Source organism: Dipodomys merriami, unplaced genomic scaffold, assembly GCF_024711535.1.
Source record: "Dipodomys merriami isolate MVZ:Mamm:240054 unplaced genomic scaffold, mDipMer1.0.p SCAF_11, whole genome shotgun sequence".
NCBI lineage: Eukaryota > Metazoa > Chordata > Mammalia > Rodentia > Heteromyidae > Dipodomys > Dipodomys merriami.
The window spans coordinates 40,237,936-40,261,033 of record NW_027202382.1 but is presented as its reverse complement, the minus strand read 5'-3'; the positions used below and the strand labels follow the sequence as shown (position 1 = coordinate 40,261,033).

Below are 23,098 nucleotides of genomic sequence, written 5' to 3'. Positions count from 1 at the left end.
CACTGGTGCTGGACTCACTGGTTATTTAATTTTAGTTTTTATTATTTTGGTCGGGAGGGGCTTGAACTCTAGGCCTGGGTGCTGTGCCTGAGCTCTTCAGCTCAAGGTGAGTGCTCTATCACTTGAGCCACAGTGCCACTTCTGTTTTTCTGATGGTTAATTGGAGATAGGAGTCTCATGTACCTTTCTACACAGCCTGTGCTTTGAACTGCTATCCTCAGATCTCAGCTTCCTGAGTAGGTAGGATTACAGGTGTAAGCCATCAGTGCCTGGCTACTGTTTTTTTTTTTTTTTTTTTTGTCGGTCATGGGACCTGAACTCTGGGCCTGGGGACTGTCCCTCAGCTCTTTAGTTCAAGGCTAGTGCTCTACCATTTGAGCTACAGTGCCACTTCTGGCCATTTCTGCTTATGTGGTACTGAGGAATTGAACCCAGGACCTCATGCATGCAAGGCAAGCACTCCACCACTGAGCTACCTTCCCAGCCCTCACTGGTTATATTTTGAGACAGTCTCTTGAATTTTTGCCTAGGCTGGTCTGAACCTTAATATTACCATTCATGATACTACTCCCAACTTTTCCTGTTAGGATAGATTACATGCATGAACCAGTGGTGCTTGGCCAGTTTTAAATTTTGATGGTGTTTAACTTTATTTTTCCTTTTGTTGCCTATATTTTTGGTATCAAGGCAAAGAAACCACTACTAAATCCAGTGTCATGAAGCCTTTCCCCCATGTTTCCCAAAAGTTTTATAGTTTTAGCTTTTACATATGTTGTTATATTGAATTAAATTTTTTGTATTTGGTACAAGCTAAGTTTGAGCTCCATTCTTTTGCATGTAGACATTTTTTTTTCATTTATATTTGCTTTTTTTTGTTTTGCCAGTCCTGGAGCTTGAACTTAGGATCTGAGTACCATCCCTGAGCTTCTTTTGCTCAAGGGTAGTGCTCTATCACTTGAGCCTACAGCACCATTTCTGGCCTTTTCTGTGTATGTGATACTGAGGAATTGAACCCAGGGCTTCATGCATGCTAGGCAAGCACTCTATCACTAAGCCACATTCCCAGCCCAAAAGACTATTCTTATCCCAGCATGCATAAGGATTTAGGTTTAATCCTTAGCACTGGAAGATAAAAGCATTTCACTTTATATGTAAGGTTTTTTTCCTTGGGCTCTTAATTCCATTGGTATGTTTTACTATGAATTGAATTTAGGGCCTCCTGAATACCTGCATGCTAGGCAAGTGCTCTATGTTTTTCCTATCTTGCTGAATTCAGCCTATCAATGTTCTGTTCCAGACTTCTGTGGTTACATTTATAAGAGCCAAATCTTGTTTCTTAAATCTTAATGCCATAGTACTGCCAGAGGATTCTCATTTTTGTAGACCTGTATTGTGTGTGTGTGTGTGTGTGTGTGTGTGTGTGTGTGTGTGTGTGTGTGTGTGTGTGTGTGTGTGTGTGTGTGTGTGTGTGTGTGTGTGTGTGTGTGTTCATAAACCACTCAGCTGTTTTTGTAGATTGGTGTAAGAGCTCTTCAATTTTAAAGTCCTATCTGCTGGTTTGTTCTGGAGGCACAGACAGTTGTGATAATCCACTGATGTATTCCCACTTATTCCACTAGGTGGCAGTAGGTCCTAACTGAAGACTGAAAAGTGATGTTTTAGTTTGAGAAATGAAACATTACTTGTAAAAACGTGCAATTACGCAGAGCAGAAAAATAAGATTTTTGTAAAGTAGTAAAACAAACCTTCAGAATTTGAGAAAGGTTAGGCCTTTAGGTATTCTAAGGGCATGTATGAAAGTTCTTAATTAAAACTACATGAGGGCCAGGTGCTATTGGCTCTCGCCTGTAATCCTTTAAGGCTTTTTTTTTTTTTTTTGCCAGTGCTGGGGCTTGAACTCAGAACCTAGGCACTGTGCCAGAGCTTGTTTTGCTCAAGGCTAGCACTCTACCACTTAAGCCACAGTGACACTTCCAGCCTTTTCTGTTTATGTGGTACTGAGGAATCGAACCCAAGTCTTCATGCATGCTAGGCAAACATTTTACCACTAAGCCACATTCCCAGCCCCCACGCCTGTAATCCTGCTACTCAAGAGGCTGAGGTCTTGAGGATCATAATTTGAAGCCAGCCTAGGTAAGAAAGTCTGGGTCTCTTAACTCAATTAACCACCAGAACACTCGAAGTGGAGCTATGGCTCAAAAGTGGTAGATTGCTATCCTTGAGCAAAAAAGCTCCTGCACAGTGCCCGGGCCCTGAGTTCAAGCCCACAACAGACCAAAAAATAAGAATAAAACACAAGCTGGACACCTGTGGCTCACACCTGTAATCCTAGCAACTCAGGAGAATGAGATCTGAGGATCAAGGTTCAAAGCCAGCCTGGGCAGGAAAGTCTGTGAGACTCTTATTTCCAATTAACCACCAGAAAACTGGAATTGGCACTGTGGCTCAAGTGGTGGAGCGCTAGCCTTGAGCTGAAGAGCTGAGGCACAGTGCCCAGGCCCAGAGTTCAAGCCCCACCACCGACAAAAATAAATAATTATGAAAATCCTTTTTACTGCTGTCTTTCCCTTGCTGCTCAAAAATAAAAATCATGGCTTATCCAATGGGTGTCAGGTTTGTCTGTCCGTTCCTCCTTGCTCTGGTACTGGGGTTTGAACTCGAGGTGGCATCCTCTTGCTAGCTAGGCTTGTTTGCTAAATGTGTTGTCTTACTCCCAGAGCTACACCTCAAACCTGGCTTTTTGCTGATTTATTGGAGAAGGAATCTTAAGGGCTTTTTCCCCTAGCTGTTTCAGCCTCCTGAGAAGCTAGGATTACAGGTATGAGATAGAAGCACCCAGCTAGCTTAGCCTGCCACTTCCCTCCTTTCCTCCCTCCCTCCCTCCCTCCAGTGCCTCACACCTGTAAGGGCTGAGATCTGAGGATCAAAGTTTAAAGCTAGCTTGGGCAGAGAAACCTGTGAGATTCTTCTCTCCAGTTAACCACTAGAAAACTGGAAGTGGTGTTGTGACTCAAAGTGGTAGAGCACTAGCCTTGAGCAAAAGAGCTTAGACAAAGCACCTAGGCCATGAGTTCAAATACCTTGAACAACAACAGCAATAAAGTGTGTCTCATGGACTTTTCTGCCCAGGCTGGCTTTGAACCTGATCTTCAGATCTCAGCTTCCTTAGTAGCTTGGATTATAGGCACCAGCTTAGTTTTTTTAAAAAAAAAGATCATAAAACCTTGGTGTGTTGCCAACATATTTTTAAACCTTAGCTGACTTAGGCATGTTAAAGACCTCATTATGTAGTTAACCTTCATGAAAATAATGGATAATGAACTATCTTATGCAAATAAATGTAAAGGATGATATATGTACTTCAGCAGTTTGTGGTTTATATTTGAAATATGACATACACCTGTCACATATTACTGGAAAATTTAAAAAAGTATATATTGGGGTTGGAGGCGTGGCTTAGTTGGTAGAGTAGTAGATAATGAACAAAAGCATCAGGTACTGAATTCAAGTGCTTGTCTAAGACCCAATATATAAAAATAAGTATAAGCTAGCACAGAAAATACGTATCAAACTAAATTGAATGTGAATATGATGAATAAGCCATAGTTGAAGATTATCTTAACAGTGATAATAGAATTCTGAGAACTGTTAGATTTCCTACTGATTTTATGTTTGTATTCACAGAAGGATCTGCAACTTCTTATCCATTTTGTGGCAGCCAGGCTTAATAGACTAAAAGCCCTGACTTTTATGTATAACCATTTGCCTAATAACTTGTAAGTAGCTTTTCATCAAAAGTAGTAATTAATTGAATTTCCATTACTTATAGGATGGATATTATTGGATTAATTCACCTTTGGATTCATACCTTGAGAATCATGGGTTTGCGAAGGAGGAAGAAGAAAGAAAAGTAGCTAGAAGGACACTAATGCAATGAACTGTTGGTGCTAAGTGTGAGGCTGAAAGAGGGGACATTTCTTTGCTGAATTATAGTGTGATCTCACTACTCTGTATGTGTGCTCATTGTGTTTATTCAGGTATTTGGGGTTTTACAGTAGCTCTGATAGTGTTGATAGAACTACCATTTATATGATCAGTCCTGTTAACATAATTTTAGGTGGATCTAACATCAATGATTCTTCTGGGGAATATTTTTCCTTACTTTGAGTGGACTAAGTATGTTAAAAATTGAGGAGATAAAACCCTTCATGTAATGATTTTGTGCTGAGGCTTTTTTTGTTTGTTTTTTGGGTCTGGTCGTGGGGCCTGAACTCTGGGCCTGGGTGCTGTCCCTCAGCTCTTCAGTTCAAGGCTAGTGCTACCACTTGAGCCACAGTACCACTTCCAGCTTTTTTCTTTTTGCTTATGTGGTGCTGAGGAATCGAACCCAGGGCCTCGAGCATGCAAGGCAAGCGCTCTACCACTGAGCCACCTTCCCAGCCCCTGAGGCTTTTTTGATTTTGTTTGGTGTCTGTATTTTTTTTTTGGTTGGTCATGAGGCCTTCCTTGCCTGGGCTGGCTTTGAACTGCTATCCTTAGATCTCAGCCTCTTGAGTAACTAGGATTACAGTCGTGAGCCACTTGGTGCCAGGCGGTGTCTGGATTTTTTAAAGTATCATCTCTATTGTCTAAAACTCTTGTCAACATGATGGAGATGTAGTAAAAATATTGAGCCCCAAAATAATTTTCATCAAAGAAATCTTGTGAAAATAAGTAAGTAGTTTCCTTAGTAGTTCAGTTATAAGTAACAAGGAACAAAATTTAAAAGCTAGTTTGAAACGAGAACATTGTTAAAAGTATATTAATTCTCTTAGCCAGGCGCCAGTGGCTCACGTCTATAATCCTAGCTACTCAGGAGGCTGAGATCTAAGGATCGAGGTTCAAAGCCAACCCGGGCATGAAAGTTTGTGAAACTCTTATCTCCAATAAACCACCAGAAAACCGGAAGTGGTACTGTAGCTCAAGTGGTAGAGTGCTAGCCTTGAGCTGAAGAACTGAGGGACAGCACCCAGGCCTAGAGTTCAAGCTCCATGACCGACCAAAAAAAAAAAAGACAGTAAATTAATTCTCTTGTGACATAATAGCAGAGCATTCAATTGAATTGGATTTCATGAAGAACTATGATCAAGATTTTTTTCCAGTTTTCTCATGGCCATATGGAGGCTCATCTTTGCTTTTCTGGTGGCTCAAAAGTGACTTTCTTTTCTACAGATGTTCTTTGCTTCTCTGTCCATCATGGAAAAATTACCATCCCAGTCCTGGCACTGTCTTCCTAGTACTCATGTTCAAAATACACTAATTAGAGTATGTGAGTTCAAATTTAAATACTCAATGAGGTGTCCATTTTTCTTGTCAAGAGCTTTGGACCATCAGTAGAAACTTAAGGAATATTCCAAGGAGAATATGTGAGCAGTTAATTGTCTAGCTTCAGTCAGGAAACAGGCAGGAAGCTGTGGTAACTGACCATGAAATCTGGATCAAAGGGTAATGAATAAGCCTGGAAAATTCAGAGGCATGGGCTAATTAAGAATTATTTGCTAGGCATGCCATGGGAGGAGATGGAAATCTGCCATTTTCATTGAGAATCTAGGTACTGGGTAATGGCTGAAATTTGGTAAGTAGAAGAGATAAACCTTCAAAGCACCCAAAGATTGTTTGTAGGTAGGAGCATTAAGATCCAGAACTCTAGCTGGACACTGGTGGCTCATGCCTGTAATCCTAGCTACTCAGAAGGTTGAGATCTGAGAATCACTGTTCAAAGCCAGCCTGGGCAGGAAAGTCCGTGAGACTCAAATCTCCAATAAACCACTAGAAAACTGGAAGTGGTGCTGGGGCTCAAGTGGTAGAGCGCTCGCCTTGAGCTGAAGAGCTGAGGGACAGCACTTAGGCCCAGAGTTGAAGCCCATGACTGACACCCCCCCCCCCCCAAAAAAAAAAAAAAAAAAAGATCCAGAACTCTTAGTCATGAGAAATAATTGCCGTATGGGCTCAAAGTTCAGCCTGTGCCAGGGCTAAGGAACCAAGTATGCTGATGAGGTTTGTCATAGTGGCTAGGGCCAGATATAACATTAGCAAGAACTTCTTGGAGTACCAGCCTGGTGAAAGATCTCAAGTTGCATGTGAATTCTTCTTGCCCATGATTGGCTCTATAACTGGTCTAGACTATGTACTTGTATACACACATAGGACATACTAGTAATGAACAGGGCTTTTGGAAAGTAGGAACTGAAAAGGACTCAACTTTTTTTTTTTAATCATATCTTTTTGTGAGACTTGAGCTCAGGGCCTGGGTGCTGTACTTGAGCTTTTTGCTCAAAGGTAGTGCTCTACCACTTTGAGCCACAGCTTTACTTCCAGAACTCTTTTTTTTTTTTTTTTTTTTTTAATCTTTCTTTCTGAAAATGAAAATGATTCTGTAATCCTGGTCTTTTCTCCTAAGGAGTTTTTCAGTAAATGTGTTATATTTAAGCAGTTTAGGTGCTATAGCACTTTGTGTGTTATGGGTTTGATTGGCTATTTAATTTCATTATTGCCAGAATTTTCTCACTTGTGCAAAAGTGGTTGTGTGGGTGGGGATAAGTTCTCGCTATATAGCTCAGTCTAGCTTTGTAACTCTGTGGCTGACTGGGAGCTTAGCTGCTTCTGCCTCTGTCACCCAAGTGCTGTGATTTTAGGTGTACCACACGTCACTCAGCTTAAGATTTTATTGTTTATGTCTGAGGAGATTGTTTCCAGCATGTTTGAGTGAAGAGGTCACCAATCATCCTTTCTGAAAGCAACTATAAAACTAGACAGAATTGCTAAAAACAGTTAAATGCTTACAGTAAGCATTTATTCTTGAAAAACCACTGGACTTGAGAAGAATAGCAAGAGTTTTTGATGTCTACAATTGCTCTCATTTCTCCCAGCTCTGACAATGCATTAGTTCAACCAGGCAGAGCAAACATGAAACCCAGCAGCTTTTGTACTGCTTGAGGGAGATTACTTGATGTGTGGAGCGTTGTTGGTTAAAAGTGTTTATCTTTTTTTAAAAAAATGTGAATAACTTTTAATCAAACAAGAATTTATTGAATATCTGGCACATTTCCATATCAGTACATTTAATAAAAGTGATTTATTTATTTTGCATTGTTGACAATTGAATCTAATTGTGAGCTATGTTCCTAGCTCCTAATGCTCAGGGTTTTTAATTATTACAAAGGTGATAAACAGAGGAGTTATAGTTAAATAAGCCAGGTATTAGTACAGTACATGTCTTTTGGGACATTGTCACCCCTTCCTCACTGTCTCCCAGTTTTTAACCTCGTCTCCACCCACAAATTATATGATTCATTTCCAACATAGTGTGTAGTGAGTACCACTTAAAAGTGTTTATCTTGAGGGCTGAGGGTATAGCTCAGTGATAGTGTGTACTTAGCATTTGTAAGCCCGGGTTCCCAGCACCCAAAATAAAAACAAATAAATTTATTCTTAGTGGCAAGTAAAACAGTGAGGACCTTTAAGTCTGCAAAACAGTGAATAAGCAGACTGGCTATGACTATTAAGGGAGGTTTGGGAAGTTAGACAGCAACAAGAGTTTCATAAAGTATCCAGATACTTGGAATTGACCAGTGTTTCATGAGCATCAGAAAGCTGTGTGAACGTAAGCTTTCCCATATATCCTTGTGAGAAAACCCAGTACAAAGTGAAAAATGAAGGCCAGAAGGACATATTTATCCCAACCAAAACCAAGAGTTGAGAGTGAAAGGGTTCAAGATAGAGGAGCTCCATAGCTAACTAGTCTTTGAATAGTAAGCTATACAGACAGAGGTGATTCCTATAAATCAGTCTTCAAAATAAAAGTGAGGAATAATAAAACCTGAGCTGTCAGGAAGTACTTAGTGCTAGAGAGGCAGGTTTAACAGATTTACTCTACCATAGCACATTATTTTTACTTCTTTGTTGTTGTTGATCATGGGGCTTCATTGAACTCAAGGCATGGGCACTGTCCCTGAACTCTTTTGCTCAGGCTAGTGTTCTACCACTTGGAGCCACAGTGTCACTTCTGGTTTTTGAGTGGTGAATTGAAGATAAGAGTCTCATGGGGGACTTTTCTTTTTCTTTTTTTTTTTGGGGGGGGGTCCACTCGTGGGGCCTGAACTCTGGGCCTGAGCACAGTCCCTCAGCTCTTCAGCTCAAGGCCAATACTCTACCACTTGAGCCACAGTGCCACTTCCGGCTTTTTTCTTTTTGCTTATGTGGTGCTGAAGAATCGAACCCAGGGCCGCAGGCATGGAAGGCAAGCGCTCTACCACTGAGCCACCTTCCCAGCCCATCTTTGTGATTTTCAACCTGGTAAAACTAATGATCTCCCTCAGCTTTCTGAGTCACATTGTTTTAAATGTCCAGTTTTCAAAATAGTCACAGAACTTCCCCCTCCCCCTGCATGTGCAAAGGAGGGGGGTAGAAAAATCAGTAGCAGCTGTCTCTGAGTTATCCTAGTATTGAATGTGGCACTCAAAGACTTTAAAGAAGCTATTATATTTATCTCCTTTCTTGCCTTATTTCTTCCTTTTTTTTTTTTTTAAAGCTGAAATGGAAAATTGAGCAGCAATCCAATAACATTTGGCATGGCAGAAGAATGGGTCAACTTGTAGATAGTCAATAGAGTTTATCTTATACTAAGAACAGGAGAAAAATGAACAGAATCTGTGTGATGGAGGATAATATTAAGTGTGTATATAATTGGAAGAGGAGTGCAAGGGGTAGAAAAATATTAGAGGAAATAATGGCCAAACACTTTCTGAATATAATCTATCCAAGCATAGCAAAACATACATTAATTAGAGCCCAAGTGTTGGAAGACTGATTGGAATGAAGGAAATCTTCAAAGTAATAGGAAAAAGATTCAGTTCAGTATGTACTAAGAGCGATAGGATGTATGGCTAACTTCTCATCTAAAACAGTGGGTACCTGAAGGTAGTGGGATAACACATTCAGTGTGCAGAAAGAAAAAATACTTTTCCATAAGTTCTTTGTTCAGCAAAATTATTTAAGAAATGACAGCAAAATAAAGACATTCCCACATTAAAAATAAGAGAATTTGTTGCTGGTGGATCTTGTTAAAACACTAAAGGAAGTTCTTCAGGCTAAAAAATGGCACCAGATAGAAACCCAAATCTGTAAGAAGAAATGATATACACTGAAAATCATGAATATGTGGGTTGATATAAATCTATACATTTTTTCTTTCTTTCTTTCTTTCTTTCTTTCTTTCTTTCTTTCTTTCTTTCTTTCTTTATCTCTCTTTCTTTCTTTCTCTCTTTCTCTCTCTTTCTCTCTCTCTTCTCTCTTTCTCTCTCTCTCTCTTCTCTCTTTCTCTCTCTCTTTCTTTGTAGTGGAGCCTGAACTCTGGGCCTTGGCGCTGTCCCTCAGCTCTTCAGCTCAAGGCTAGTGCTCTACAATTTGAGCCACAGCACCACTTCCGGCTTTTTTCTACATTTTTTCTTACTCTCTTAATTTTTATTTAATTTTTGCTGGTTATGGCGCTTGAACTCAGGGCTTTGGGCACTGTCATTGAGCCTCTTTGTGCTCAAGGATAATTCTCTACCACTTTGAGCCACAGCACCACTTCTGTTTTTCTGGTTGTTAATTGGAGATAAAAGATTTGCACACTGGGGCTGGGAAGGTGGCTCAGTGGTAGAGTGCTTGCCTTGCATGCATGAGGCCCTGGGTTCGATTCCTCAGCATCACATAAGCAAAAAGAAAAAAGCTGGAAGTGGCGCTGTGGCTCAAGTGGTAGAGTGCTAGCCCTGAGCTGAAGAGCTGAGGGACAGCGCTCAGGCCCAGAGTTCAGGCCCCACACCGGACACCCCCCCCCCCAAAAAAAAAAAAAAGATTTGCATAGACTTTCCTCCCTGGACTGGCTTCAAATTGCAATCTTAAGATCTCATCCTCTTGAGCAGCTAGGATTGCAGGTGTGAGTTACCAACCAACAACTGGCTTTCTCTCTCTCTCTCTCTTTCCCTCCCTCCCCCCTCTCTCCCTCCCTCTCTTCTCTCTCCCCTTTCCTCCCTCTCCTCTCCTCCCTCTCTCCTCTCTCTCTCTCTCTCTCTCTCTCTCTCTCTCTCTCTCTCTCTCTCTCTCTCTCTCTCTCTCTCTCTCTCTCTCTCTCTGCAGTCCTGGGGCTTGAACTCAGGGCCTCGACACTATCCTTGAACTTCTTTTGCTCAAAATTAGCATTCTACCACTTGAACCATACCACTTGCATCGTTTTCTGTTTATGTGGTACTGAGGAATTGAACTCAGGGCTTCATGCATGCCAGGCAAGCATTTTATCACTAAGCCACATTCCCAGCACCTATTCTCTTAATTTTTAAGAAATATAATCAAGCTGGGCGTGGTGGTATAGCCCTGCAGTCTGCTCCTAGGAGGCTGAGGCAGAATTATGAGCTCAAGAAAACCAGAATTCTGTAGTAAACAATGGGGATTAAAGCAGTACACTTAAAATATTTTATATAAAAGAACATAGTAAAGGAGAAACAGGTTTAAAGAAAGGACAAAACCAAAACCAAAATGCTTCTTTAAATATTATTATTAATTATTATTTTTTTGGGTCCGGTTGTGGGGCCTGGACTCCGGGCCTGGGCACTGTCCCTCAGCTCTTCAAGGCTAGCACTCTACCACTTTAGCCACAGCGCCACTTCTGGCTTTTTTCTTTTTGCTTATGTGGTGCTGAGGAATTGAACCCAGGACCTCATGCATGCAAGGCAAGCGCTCTACCACTGAGCCACCTTGCCAGCCCCTAAATATTATTATAATAGACATTGTCAGCTTGCATAAATGACAAGTCAGTTCTATGCTGTCAATAATAAACATATATAGCTGTATTGTACCTCACCCCTAGCTACTCAGGCTGAGATCTGAGAGTTGTGATTCAAATTAAGCCCAAGCAGACAAACGGAAGAGGCTTATCTTCAATTAATTAGCAGAACACAGAGTAGAAGTGTGGCTCAAGTGGTAGAGCATCAGCTATGACCAAAAGCAAAAGTTGCCTTGAGCACAAAAGAAAAAAGATGCAGATATAAGTAGTTTGAAAGTAAAAGTTTAGATTATAAAAAGAATATTCAAAACAGGATCTATAGATTAATGTCTATCACAATGCTTTTGGCCATAAAAGCTGAAGTGATCATATTGATCAACAGTTTAGACAAGAAATGTTATTAGACAAAGAAACATGTCATAGTGACAAAAGGGAAACTAGCTGAGGAAAACATTATGAAAAAATATCTAATAAAAGATTGCCAAACAGGGCTGGGAAGGTGGCTCAGTGGCAGAGCACTTGCCTTGCATGCCTGAGGCTCTGGGTTGATTCCTCAGCACCACATAAAGAAAAAAGCCGGAAGTGGCACTGTGGCTCAAGTGGTAGAGCGTTAGCCTTGAGCTGAAGAGCTGAGGGACAGCACCCAGGCCCAGAGTTCAGGCCCACGACCGGACCAAAAAAAAAAAAAAAAAAGATTGCCAAACATATGAAGTGAAATAAGCTATTTAATTATAGTTGGAGATTTCAGTACCCCATTCTTAACAATCCATACAATAGTTATAAAACATTAGAGGGATATAAAATAAATTCATCAGCATTATGAGATGAATTTGACCTAATATTATTTGACCTTTTTTCACCAGAAAACAACATTTACGTTCATTTTAAATAATATTGTGACTATAATGAAGCCAAATTATAGATCCATAGCAGAAAAACACCTGTAGTATCTTAGAAATCTGCAAGAAAGAAATGTGTAGTATTTTACACACAAGTCAAAGAAGAAAGTACAAGACTGGGGTTTGGGTTCATGGTCTCACACAGTTTTTTTTGTTTGTTTGTTTTTTGGTGTGAAAATACCATACAGAGGGGTTACAATTACATGAGCAAGGTAATGAGTACATTTCTTATCAAGCATTGTTGCCTTCTCCTTTGTTTCCCCTTCCCATCCTTCCTATCCCTTCCTATCTCCCCCACCCGCAATAGTTCTTATATTTCAGCCAAATCTCCAACGCTTTTGATTTAGGTATTTTTCAGATAACTAAATAACTTCATTATTAAAAAAATTTTTTTTTATTTATTTAGCCCCAGCTGCCCTGCATTATGATCCTCCTATTCACACCACACCCACCTTATAAACTTTTTCCTTGGATTGTCTTTGACCTGTGATCCTCTCAGTCTCTGCTTCCCTCCCTCAGCCTCCCAAGTAGTTGGGATTTACAGGCATGAAACCACGATATTCAGTCTGAAAGTATTTCTAGTTAAGTAAAAATAAAAAAAATATAGCATGTCAAAATTTCTGGAATGCAGCTAAAACTGTGCTTCTTATAGGAACAGTTTTCTTTTTTGTAATGCTTATATTTTTCTATAATGGAAATTAGTGAAATAAACAGCAGGAAAATAGTAAAGGAAAACATTAATGAAACCAAAAGTTTGGTTCCTTCCTTCCTTCCTTCCTTCCTTCCTTCCTTCCTTCCTTCCTTCCTTCCTTCCTTCCTTCCTTCCTTCCTTCCTTCCTTCCTTCCTTCCTTCCTTCCTTCCTTCCTTCCTTCCTTCCTTCCTTCCTTCCTTCCTTCCTTCCTTCTTTTCTTTCTTTCTTTTTCTTTCGAAACAAAATCAACAATCTCCCCTGACACTGGTGGCTCACGCCTGTAATCCTAGCCACCCAGGAGGCTGAGATCTTAGGATCATGGTTCAAAGCCAGCCCAGGCAGGAAACTTAGGGAGACTCTTATCTCCAGTTAACCACCAGAAAACCGGAAGTGGTGTTGTGCTCAAGTGGTAGAGTGTTAGCCTTGAGCCAGAGTGCAGGGACAGCACCCAAGCCTAGAGTTTAAACTCCTCGACTGATCCCCCTTACCTCTTACCTCCACTTGACCCTAGTCCTATTTATGCTTTCCATGTAGCTGGGATGAAGGTTTGGGTCACTGTGCTCAGCTTTTTCTTTTCTTTTTTTCTTTTTTCCAGCTTGTTTGAGATGGGGTCTGATGAACTTTTTGCCTAGGCTGGCCTTGAACTTCAATTTTCCCCATCTTAACTTCTCAATGAGCTACAGTTACAAGCATGAGCCACTGTGGTGGCCAGGTGTTTGTCTTGTTCAAGAGACATGGGGTATGCAAAGATGAGAATAAATGGGCCTCATAGGTTTGGTCAGAAGAGAATTTTAAAGAACATACTAAGTTACATAGCTATTCAAAAGACTGAGAAGGATATAAGAGATGTGAATGTACCTTATTACATATAGCTAAAAGAAAAGGTAGACTGCAGAGCAGTAAATTAAAAAATAAAAAAACAAAAAACAAAACGAGCTCAAGCCAGGCACCAGTGGCTCATACCTATAATCTTAACTACTCTGGAGGCTGAGATCAGGAGGATTTTGGTTTGAGGCCAACCTGGGCATAAAAGCCTGAGACTCTTTATCTTCAGTTAACTACCAAAAAAGCCAGAAGTATCACTGTGGCTCAAATGGTAGAGTACTAGCTGTGAACACCTAGGCCCTGAGTTCAAAGTCCCAAGATAGCATTAAAAACAAAAGAACACATACTTCTTTAAGCCACCATATTTATATATATATATCACTCTAATACACATAAGTATCTATTGTTAGTTGTATAATAGTTGTAGATTTCAGTACCCCACTCTCAACAATTGATACAATAATTACAAAAAATTAGAGGGATATAAAATCATAAGCATGAGATGAGTTTGACCTAACATCATTTGTATAGGTAAGTCTTCAAGAATATAAAGTAAATCTTTAGTTTATGATACTGTTTTAGTTAAACTAATACAAAATATAATGTTTCTGTGTTTTTTTTTTCACTGAAGAAATGAATTGATGATTTGGACAGTGATTTTCAAATATAATTTGAGTTTTTAATAAATACATGATTCTCTTTAATTTAGAAATTATGAAAGCATTGGCTTTCAAATATGATACCAAAGCACATCATTTATTCTTGCTGTAGAATTTAGTCTCATTAAATCTCTAGAACATTATAAAGAAAATAGAAAACTAGGAATCTAGAGTTTTTCCATATTAGAGCCAAATAAATAAGAAAGGCTTTAGACCCATTCAAAGCTGTAGCTTATGTACTCTGGTCATTCTCTTGAGTTGTTTGGTCCGCAGTTTGCATTCATTGATCAGTGAGTCAATCAGATTCAAACCCACCGACAGCAATGAATGTTCAGTGCAGCCATCAGTATTTCCAGTTGGTGAAGTTGCTTTGGTTCTCCTCAATTCTTGTCTCCTCTTTTTCCATATATATCAAGTAACCAGCTGTCTGTATGGTTGTGGGTTCCCATAATGGTAGGAAACTTTGACACTAGTGCTGAGGAGTTCCTTTTTTTTTTTTTGGTAGGTCATGGGGCTTCAATTCAGGGCCTGGGTCCTCCTGTCCCTGTGCCCTTTTAGCACTCTACCACTTTAAGCCACACCATCACTTCTGATTTTGTGGTAGTTAATTGGAGATGAGTCTCATAGACTTTCCTGCCCACACTGGTTTTGAACCTCAGTTCTCGGATCTGTCTGCTGAGTAAAAAGGATTATAGGTGTGAGCTACCAGAGCCCAGCTCTGAGGAATTCTTAAATATGGAAACACTGTGAGAAGGAACGAGGTCCTGGAGAAACCCCATAGGCAACTCTGAAACACAATGCTTGAGCAATATTGATGCCCATAAATCAGAGCCCGGGAACCCTTTTTCTTCCTGTTTTGAACCAAGAAGTATAAGTAGTTTTTCAAGGCAAACTATTACAGATTATGTTTAGAGTTAAAAATAGCCTACATATGGTGAGCATTTTCTGTGTTAAAGAACCTTATTAGTTCAATGAATCTCAAAAATCAGGTTTCCTTGTTGTCCTTCAGTTTATTGTTTTGAGGGAGATAGCTAGAAGATTAAGCCAAGATTCATCTCATCTTTCTGACTCTAGAGTTAACTTTTTGCTTGAATTTAATGTTTAAATAAGCATGTAGGGATGGACATAGTAAGACAGTGGCTTATACTTGAATCAGGCTGTCAAAACCTAGTCACATAGCTGTAATTGGCCTTGGAATGCAATAACAGTTTTGTAGACACTGGACAATTTTTGCTGATAAATCCTCCCCTTAACCATAAAACAAAATTATGAAGGAGCACAAAGAAGGAAATAAAATAATTGGTTAGATTTTGTCTCAAAACCAAGTACTGTTTTTTTAATAGTTGCTAATACTTGGGTTGAACACAGTGCCTTGCACTTGGTAGGCAGCCATTTTTGCTTTAGTTACTTTACAGCTAGGATTTTGCTTTTGCTCAGGGCTGACCTCTAGCCATGATGCTTCTACCTCAGTGGGTTCATAGGTGTAACCTACCATGCCTGTCTTCCAGATTAGTGTTTTCAGCATTTTCTTTTCTTTTTACATCGTATTTCTCTCTACAGTGACATTTCTGTGACATATAACATCACTAGTTCTTTTTTTGCTGTTGTTTGCTGTGGGGCTTGAACTCAGCATCTGGGCACTGTCCTTAAGCCTCATTGTGTGCAAGGCTAGCACTCTTATCATTTGAGCCACAGCGCCACTTCTGGCTTTCTCTGCTTAGTTTATGGAAATAAGAGTCTCACAGACTTAACTGCTCAAATTGGCTTTGAACTGCCGCCTGAGTAGCTAGGTTTACAGGCATGAGCCATGTGCACCTGGCTTACATTAGTTCTTAACATGGAGCTTTCTTTACCGCGTTAAAATGAAGCACTCATTTGTTAAAAATAATAAAGATTGCAAAGGAATAGATGACATTATCCAAATAGAAATGTACTTTACCTGACTTAAGTAACTGTAACCGCCTCTGTACATTACCTTTTACAACAGCAATTAAAAACATAAAAATAACAAACAACAGACAATAGAAATATAAGGGAACTTTAAAAATTTCACTGGGCCACCTTTGGAGAACAAGGGCCCAGGAGTGTTTTAGGTGATATCATGTGACATGAAGTTCACAGGTACTAGACCTTTGTTTCAGAAAATGTAGTGTTGTCTGTAAGGATACCAAGGTACAGTCAACGGTCGGTGGTTTCTTTTTTAATTCCCAAACTCACCGACAGCGTTGAATGTTCCATGGATTCCTCTTAGATCTGGTCTGGTGACCCTTCTTCAGCTTGCATCCATGTTCCAAGAGCAGTAAGACCACTGTTGATAGTGGCTTTCATGTTCTCTTCCAGGCTTCAAGTTGAAAGTACTTAAACTGTGAAATCATTTGTATAACAGAGGCAACTTAACTACAGGACTATAGGATTGAAGTAATTTACATACACCGACTCAGATATTTGAGAAAATGGCTTTGAATGATAGTATTTTGTAATTATGAAATGTCTAATTTAACAGTATTTTTATTATTAAAGAGCAGGGGCAAGAAAGACAGGAACGTATGTTGGGGACTTAGTCTGTGTTAAGATTTGTATACTTTAACTCAACACACATTTTCCTGATAAGAAAACTAGAAAATGATTTGTCCAAAGTTATATATCCAGGAAACCAGTTGCATGCCAGAATTTGAGTAATAGACTTTATGATTACTCTATTCACTGATCATACTGCTTCTTTCATTGTCTGTCATAAAACATATTGTTGATATCTGGGGTTAGAACCTTCACTACAGTCTTAACATGTAAAAGTTCCTCCTCTTTGCCTGTGATAATAGGCTAAATGTTTCATAGGTGATGAAAAAACCTCTATTGCTGATGATAGAATCCTGGGTCACTAAATTAGTATAGGTATTAGTGATAATCCTAAAGTTATTTTCCATACTGATAAAGGAAACCTGACCTCCTAATGAAAGACTAGCATTTCTTCTTGGTAAGAACACAGAATTAGCAGGATGCTAGTGGCTCATGCCTATAATCCTAGCTACTCAGGAGTCTGGGATTTGAAGATTACAGTTTGAAGCTAGCATGGGCAGGAAAGTTCATGAGACTTTTTTTTCCTTCTTTTTTTGTCGGTTGTGGGGATTGAACTCTGGGACTGGATGCTGTCCCTCAGCTCTTCAGCTCAAGGCTAGAGCTCTACCACTTGAACCACAGTGCCACTTTGGTTTTCTGGTGGCTTATTGGAGATAAGAGTCTCAGGAAGTTTCCTGCCCGGGCTGGCTTTGAACTGTAATCCTCAGATCTCAGACTCCTGAGTAGCTAGGATTACAGGTGTGAGCCACTGATGCCTGGCCCATGAGAATCTCTTATCTTCAATTAACCACTCAGAAAACCAGAAGTAGCACAGTGGCTCAAGTGGTAGAGTGCTCGCCTTGAGCTGAAGAGCAGAGGGACCGTGCCCAGGCCAAGTCCAAGCCCCACATCCGACCCTTCCTCTCCCCCCCCCCCCCCCCCCCCGTAAAAAAAAAACTTCTGACTAGCGATGCATATTGTATGCCCGTGTGTGTGTGTAAGCCACACTTTCTTGTGTGTGTGTGTGTGTGTAAGCCACACTCTTGTGTGTGTGTGTAAGCCACACGTGTGTGTGTGTGTAATCTACACTTTCTTTTCCTTCCATACCTGGGTTTGAGTTCAGGGTTTTGTATTTGCTAAGTAGGTACTCTTCTACTTTAGCCTCCCCTAAGCTCATGTATATATGTGTGTTTTAAATATATATTTTTTGTTTTTTATTTTTAAGATTTTTTTACATTGTGAGTAAGGATATTTTCAAAATTAATACTTCATCATTTCTCTTTTCAACTTTATCACTTCCCTTTTCATTTCATTTTTCAAATCTATACAATGAGACTATAAGTACCCATCTCACTGATGGTTAGAATTTAAGGAAGATAATTAAACACTTAAAAAAGATGGATCCTTTCCCTAAATACATGAGCTTAAACAAGATCTTAAAAGGAAATTCAGTTATAGAATTGAAAAACTGATCCATTACCTTACCATTTTGTGATCTCTATTTTGTTAGGAGTGGATGCCAGCCAGCAATGGTGCTACTGCTGCTGTCAGCCATGCCTTCCTTCCCTTTAGTATAACCTGCTCTGTGGAACTGGAAAAATAGTTATTTAGACTTCACCCAGTTCTGTAGCAATTACAGATACCAGCCATTAACTAGTGAGTCTACTTATGTAATTACAAATTAGATGAGAATGTAGGCAAATATTTGAATGAATATCTTATCTTACTGCCCTCTACTTTCTCAGCAGTTGTCTGGCTTGGATCTGATTGAGCACTGTCACTACACATTCTGGTTTGAGGTTAGGTGAAAGAATCTGTTATTTCAGGGCAGTGGTTATAAAGGATCCCATTGAATCCAGAGGGTATACTTGAATACTAGCAAGGAGAAAAAATAGTGCCTCAAAATTTGTGGTTGTGTACGGGTCTTACACAATTTCACAGGAAGCGGAACTTCATTTCTTGAATTCTAATATAATTCTCAAATGCTGCTGCCATTGAACAACTCTCCTAAGTAACTATCAAATATTGTTCAGCTCAGCTGAGTATATAAGTAAGTTTGGAATGTAAAGCTGTAAAAAGAAACAGAACCTCAGATCCTCAGTAGCTGTAATTCATAGGAATTAAGGAGAGAGCTGGAGAAAATCTTGAGTTTTATTGCAGTGTGAAGTATTGGCAGAGATTTAAAAAATACATCAAAGGCAGTAGGCTTGCGTTTTGCAACAGCTAGTTAATGAAACAAGACTAGTACTCAAAAGTCAGTCTTTGCCTTTTTACAATAACAAAACCTGGATGAAGTATCCATGATATAAAACATTTTTTCCTCTGACTCCTTTTGGTTGTTGGGTTGTTTAATTCTGTGGTACGTTATGCTATTAAAACTTATTTTTATAAACTTTTCATTGCCTCAAGTAGGGTGTAGCTTAGTTTTAAGGTGTAAATTATGCATAAGCAGACATTCCAGAATTATTAACATTTTTAACTTACATTTTCAAAATTATTTGCAGTTGTACAAAAAAGTTTCAACAAAATAATAATTTGATAATATCAATAATAATAATAATAATAATAATAATTATTGCCAGTCCTGGGGCTTCAACTCAGTGTCTAGACACTGTCCCTGAGCTTCTGTGCTCTTACCACTTCTCTCTTAGTGTTTAGTTATATATAAGAGTCTCCCAGACTTTCCTGCCTAAGCTGGCTTTAAACCTTGATCCTCATATCTCAGCCTCCTGAGTCACTAGGATTGCAGATGTGAGTCATAATACTTAAAGCAAAATATTTTAGCTTGATTTTCTGTCTCTCTCCTTTCTTTCTCTCCCTCCCTCCCTCCCTCCCTCCCTCCCTCCCTTCCCCCTCCCTCCCTCCCTCCCTCCCTCCCTCCCTCCTTCCTTCCTTCCTTCCTTCCTTCCTTCCTTCCTTCCTTCCTTAGTCGTGAGGCCTGAACTCTGGGCCTGGGCGCTGCCCTTCAGCTCTTCAGCTCAAGGCTTATGCTCTACCAGTTGAGCCACAGTACCACTTCTGGCTTTCTCTGTTTATGTGATGCTGAGGAATCAAACCCAGGGCCTCATGCATGAAAGGCAAGCACTCTATCACTGAGCCACCTTCCCACCCCCAGCTTGATTTTCTTGACTATTTGCAACAAATGATTGATTCTTTGCAGCATATAATGTCTTCATTTTTTTTAAAAAAAAAAACACGTAAAAAAAAAACACGTTTTCTCTAGGAAGCTCTACTGAAATCTGGATCAGATTATTGTAAGTGAAAAATAGCATACTAAATTGGACAAGCTATTAATACTGGATATACTACTTAGAATTATATAGAATTATATATGTATTGGATAATAGTCATTTTGAGTAGGAATGTTAATCATAGAGGTAGAACGTTCTGGGTGGAAAACAAAAGAAAATTAAGGTACAGTACACAGTTTTATAATTTAAAAAATGTTTTTTGCTGTGCACCAGTGGCTCATGCCTATAATCTTTGCTACTTATTTTAAAAGGCTGAGATCTGAGGATCACAGTTGAAGCCAGCCTGGGCAGAAAAGTTTGTGAGACTCTTTAATACAGTACCAAAAGCCAGAAGTGGATCTGTGACTCAAGTTGTAGAGCATTATCTGTGAGCAAAAGAAACTCAGGGACAGTGCCCAGGCTCTGAGTTCAAGCCCCAGACAGGCACAAAAAGAATTTTTTTTCTCATGAGCTTAAAGATCGCTTAGTCTAATGATTTGTAAACTTGAGTTTGCATCTGAATTTTTAAAAGTTAATGAACATATACTGGGTCATAGTATATATGTACATAAACATACTAAGTATGGTATTTGCAAAAGAGATTTACAATTATTTCAAAATATTAATTCAAGCAATTAACATAGTTTTAACAAAATGATTGCCAGGAAATTGAAACATTTGTTGGGAGGAGGGGAGGTCAAGGGTAGGGGGTCAGACACTGGAGAGAGGAAATATCAATTAGTACAGGTATAATATTAAATATACACACACATATGTGAAAATGGAACCAGGTAACTTTGGAGATGGTTGGGATTGGGAGAGATAGGGGAGAGCAATGGAAGGGTTGACATTGGCCGAGGTGCATTGTGGGCATGAATTCGTATGTTGAATTAAAACCCCTTTGTGCAGCTACTTATAGGTAACTAAAATTAAAATAGTTTTAGTGGTGGATATATAGCCTACCATCAATGTACAGTTTATACTCAACTCTGGACTTAGTAAAGCAGATTGTCTAAGAGTTGCTTAGTTATATATTTTTATGAAAATCTCTGACTCTGATGCAGCCATTTCTTGTACATTTGAGAGTCTTTGATTTAGGGAAAAGATAGTAATTTGATAGAAGAAACAGGCCTAGAAAGGGAAGTAAAGATCCCCAAGTCACATGAAAGGGTCAGAATTGAGATCCTTGACTCTGGAAAGTGGTTTTAATTACTGAATACTACCTCTCCATCTTACAATTGCATGTATTTTATTGGCTATCTGCAAAGTGTGTAGCCTTGAAAGCAATCTGCCTTGGCTTTATCACATGAAGTTTGATAGGTAAGACTTCTTAGTCTTAGAAATGCACCCAGTACGAGTACAAGGATTATTATTATTTTTTTGTTGGTCTTGGGGCTTGAACTCTGGGCCTGGGCGCTGTCCCTCAGCTCTTCAGCTCAAGGCGAGCGCTCTACCAGTTGAGCTACAGCGCCACTTCCGGTTTTCTGGTGGTTTATTGGAGATAGGAGTCTCATGGTCTCTCCTGCCCGGGCTGGCTTTGAACCGCGATCCTCAGATCTCAGCCTCCTGAGTAGCTAGGATTACAGGCGTGAGCCACCAGCGCCCGGCTTTAGTACAAGGATTATTGACTTGAGTTTGGTGTGCCTCCTTGAAGCACTTGGCTAAGTGATGCTCAGTGATGTTAGTTTAAAAACAGACCTGTCCACTGTCTGAAATGAGAGTTAGCTGTTTACTGAACAGTACACTCACTCTGATTGTCCTAACACTTCTGCATTCCTCAGTTACATTGTTGCTACTTTTCTCTGTAATCAGTGATAACTACCACTAGATGGAAGAGCCTTATAGAATCTCTGGCTGCACTCTAGGGAGGAATTTATTTTAATTGTCAATAAGAAAGTAGGAATGATTTTAAGAAAAGTATTGGGCTCCTGGCCAAGTGTCTGTCCTCAGGAGAGAGTTAATGTCAGCTCCTGCCTTGTGACTTGAAGGTATTTCAGAAGAGCCATAGGCATTATGGAAGCCTTTTCTGAATTGGCAGGCAAGAGTGGCACCAGGAATCAAGGCCTGACAAATGGCATCAGCTTGGAAAAAGTAGGGTTTAGACACTAATGATGGCCCTTGTCACAGTTTGGTATGACAAAGCAAGGAAGACTCATGCTAGACAGTTTGCATAGGAAAGTATAGCTTAGAGAATATCTTCGAGGGTTTTGCTGTCCTGACTGAATGCCAAGGACATATTCTTTGGCCTGGACTCCTGTCACTCTTTTTTTAGTGGGTGGTGGTGCAGATACTGAATAGATAAGTAAGAGAGACAGCTAGGATATATCTAGCACATTTCTCTGTTTCCTTGTTTTTCTTGCTAGTCTCTGTATAGAACTAAATTTGCATGACTACAGTCTAGGCTTTTATATTATATAAAAAGGAAGGGTTGAGTCTATTACTATTTTTGCTTGTTTCATTAACAGGTTGTTGCAATACATATCTATTGGCTTTGATAGACTTTTGAAAGTTACCTTTTTTTTTTTTGGTCAGTGGTGGGGCTTGAACTCTGGGCTTAGGCTCTGTCCCTGCACTCTTCAGCTCAAGGCAAGTACTCTACTGTTTGAGCCACAGTGCCACTTCTGGTTTTCTAGTGGTTTACTGGAGATAAGAGTCTCACAGAGTTTCCTGTCTGGGCTGGCTTTGAACCACGATCCTCAGACCTCAGCCTCCTGAGTAGCTAGGATTACAGGCGTGAGCCACAGGCGCCTGGCTAAAAGTTACCTTTTAAATTTTGTTTTTATTATTTTTTTATGTTGGTCTTGAGGCTTGAACTCAGAACCTGGTCCCTGTCTTTGAAAGCTCTTTTTTTTTTGTCTGCTGTGGGGCTTGAACTTTCGGCCTGGGCACTGTCCCTTAGCACTTCAGCTCAAGGCTAGTGCTCTTATCACTTGAGCCACAGCACCACTTCAGGTTTCTGAGTGGTTAATTGGAGATAAGAGTCTCACAGACTTTCCTGCCTGGGCTGGCTTTGAACCATGATCCTCAGATCTTAGCCTCCTGAGTATCTAGGATTACAGGTGTGAACCACCAGCACCTAACGTTCTACCACTTGAGCCACAGCCTCCACTTCTAGCTTTTTGGTGGTTAATTGGAGATAAAAGTCTCATGTACTTTCCTGCCTGGGATAGCTCCTGATCCTCATACTTCAGCCTCCTGAGTAGTTAGGAAAGCTACTTTTTATCAGTCTAAGGGGGTAGGAAATGGCAAGAGTTTCCTGAGAAGATTGTTGATTTAGAGCTCTTGGTGTGTATGAGTGTACTAGGGTAAGGTATTGTGGTCTGTGTAGCCCACATTGGCCTCAAACCAGGAAATCCTTTGCCTCTGCTTCCTGAGTTCTGGAATTATGGCAAGTGCTTCCATATTTGGTTGGATAGTCTATTTATAAATGATATAG

General features: G+C 39.9%; 1 protein-coding gene across 2 annotated transcripts in view; it reads left to right on the top strand.

Annotated features, from left to right (window-relative positions):
* Positions 1-23,098, top strand: part of Nr6a1 (nuclear receptor subfamily 6 group A member 1) — a 182,872-nt gene that overhangs the window by 48,049 nt on the left and 111,725 nt on the right. The window lies entirely within an intron of this gene.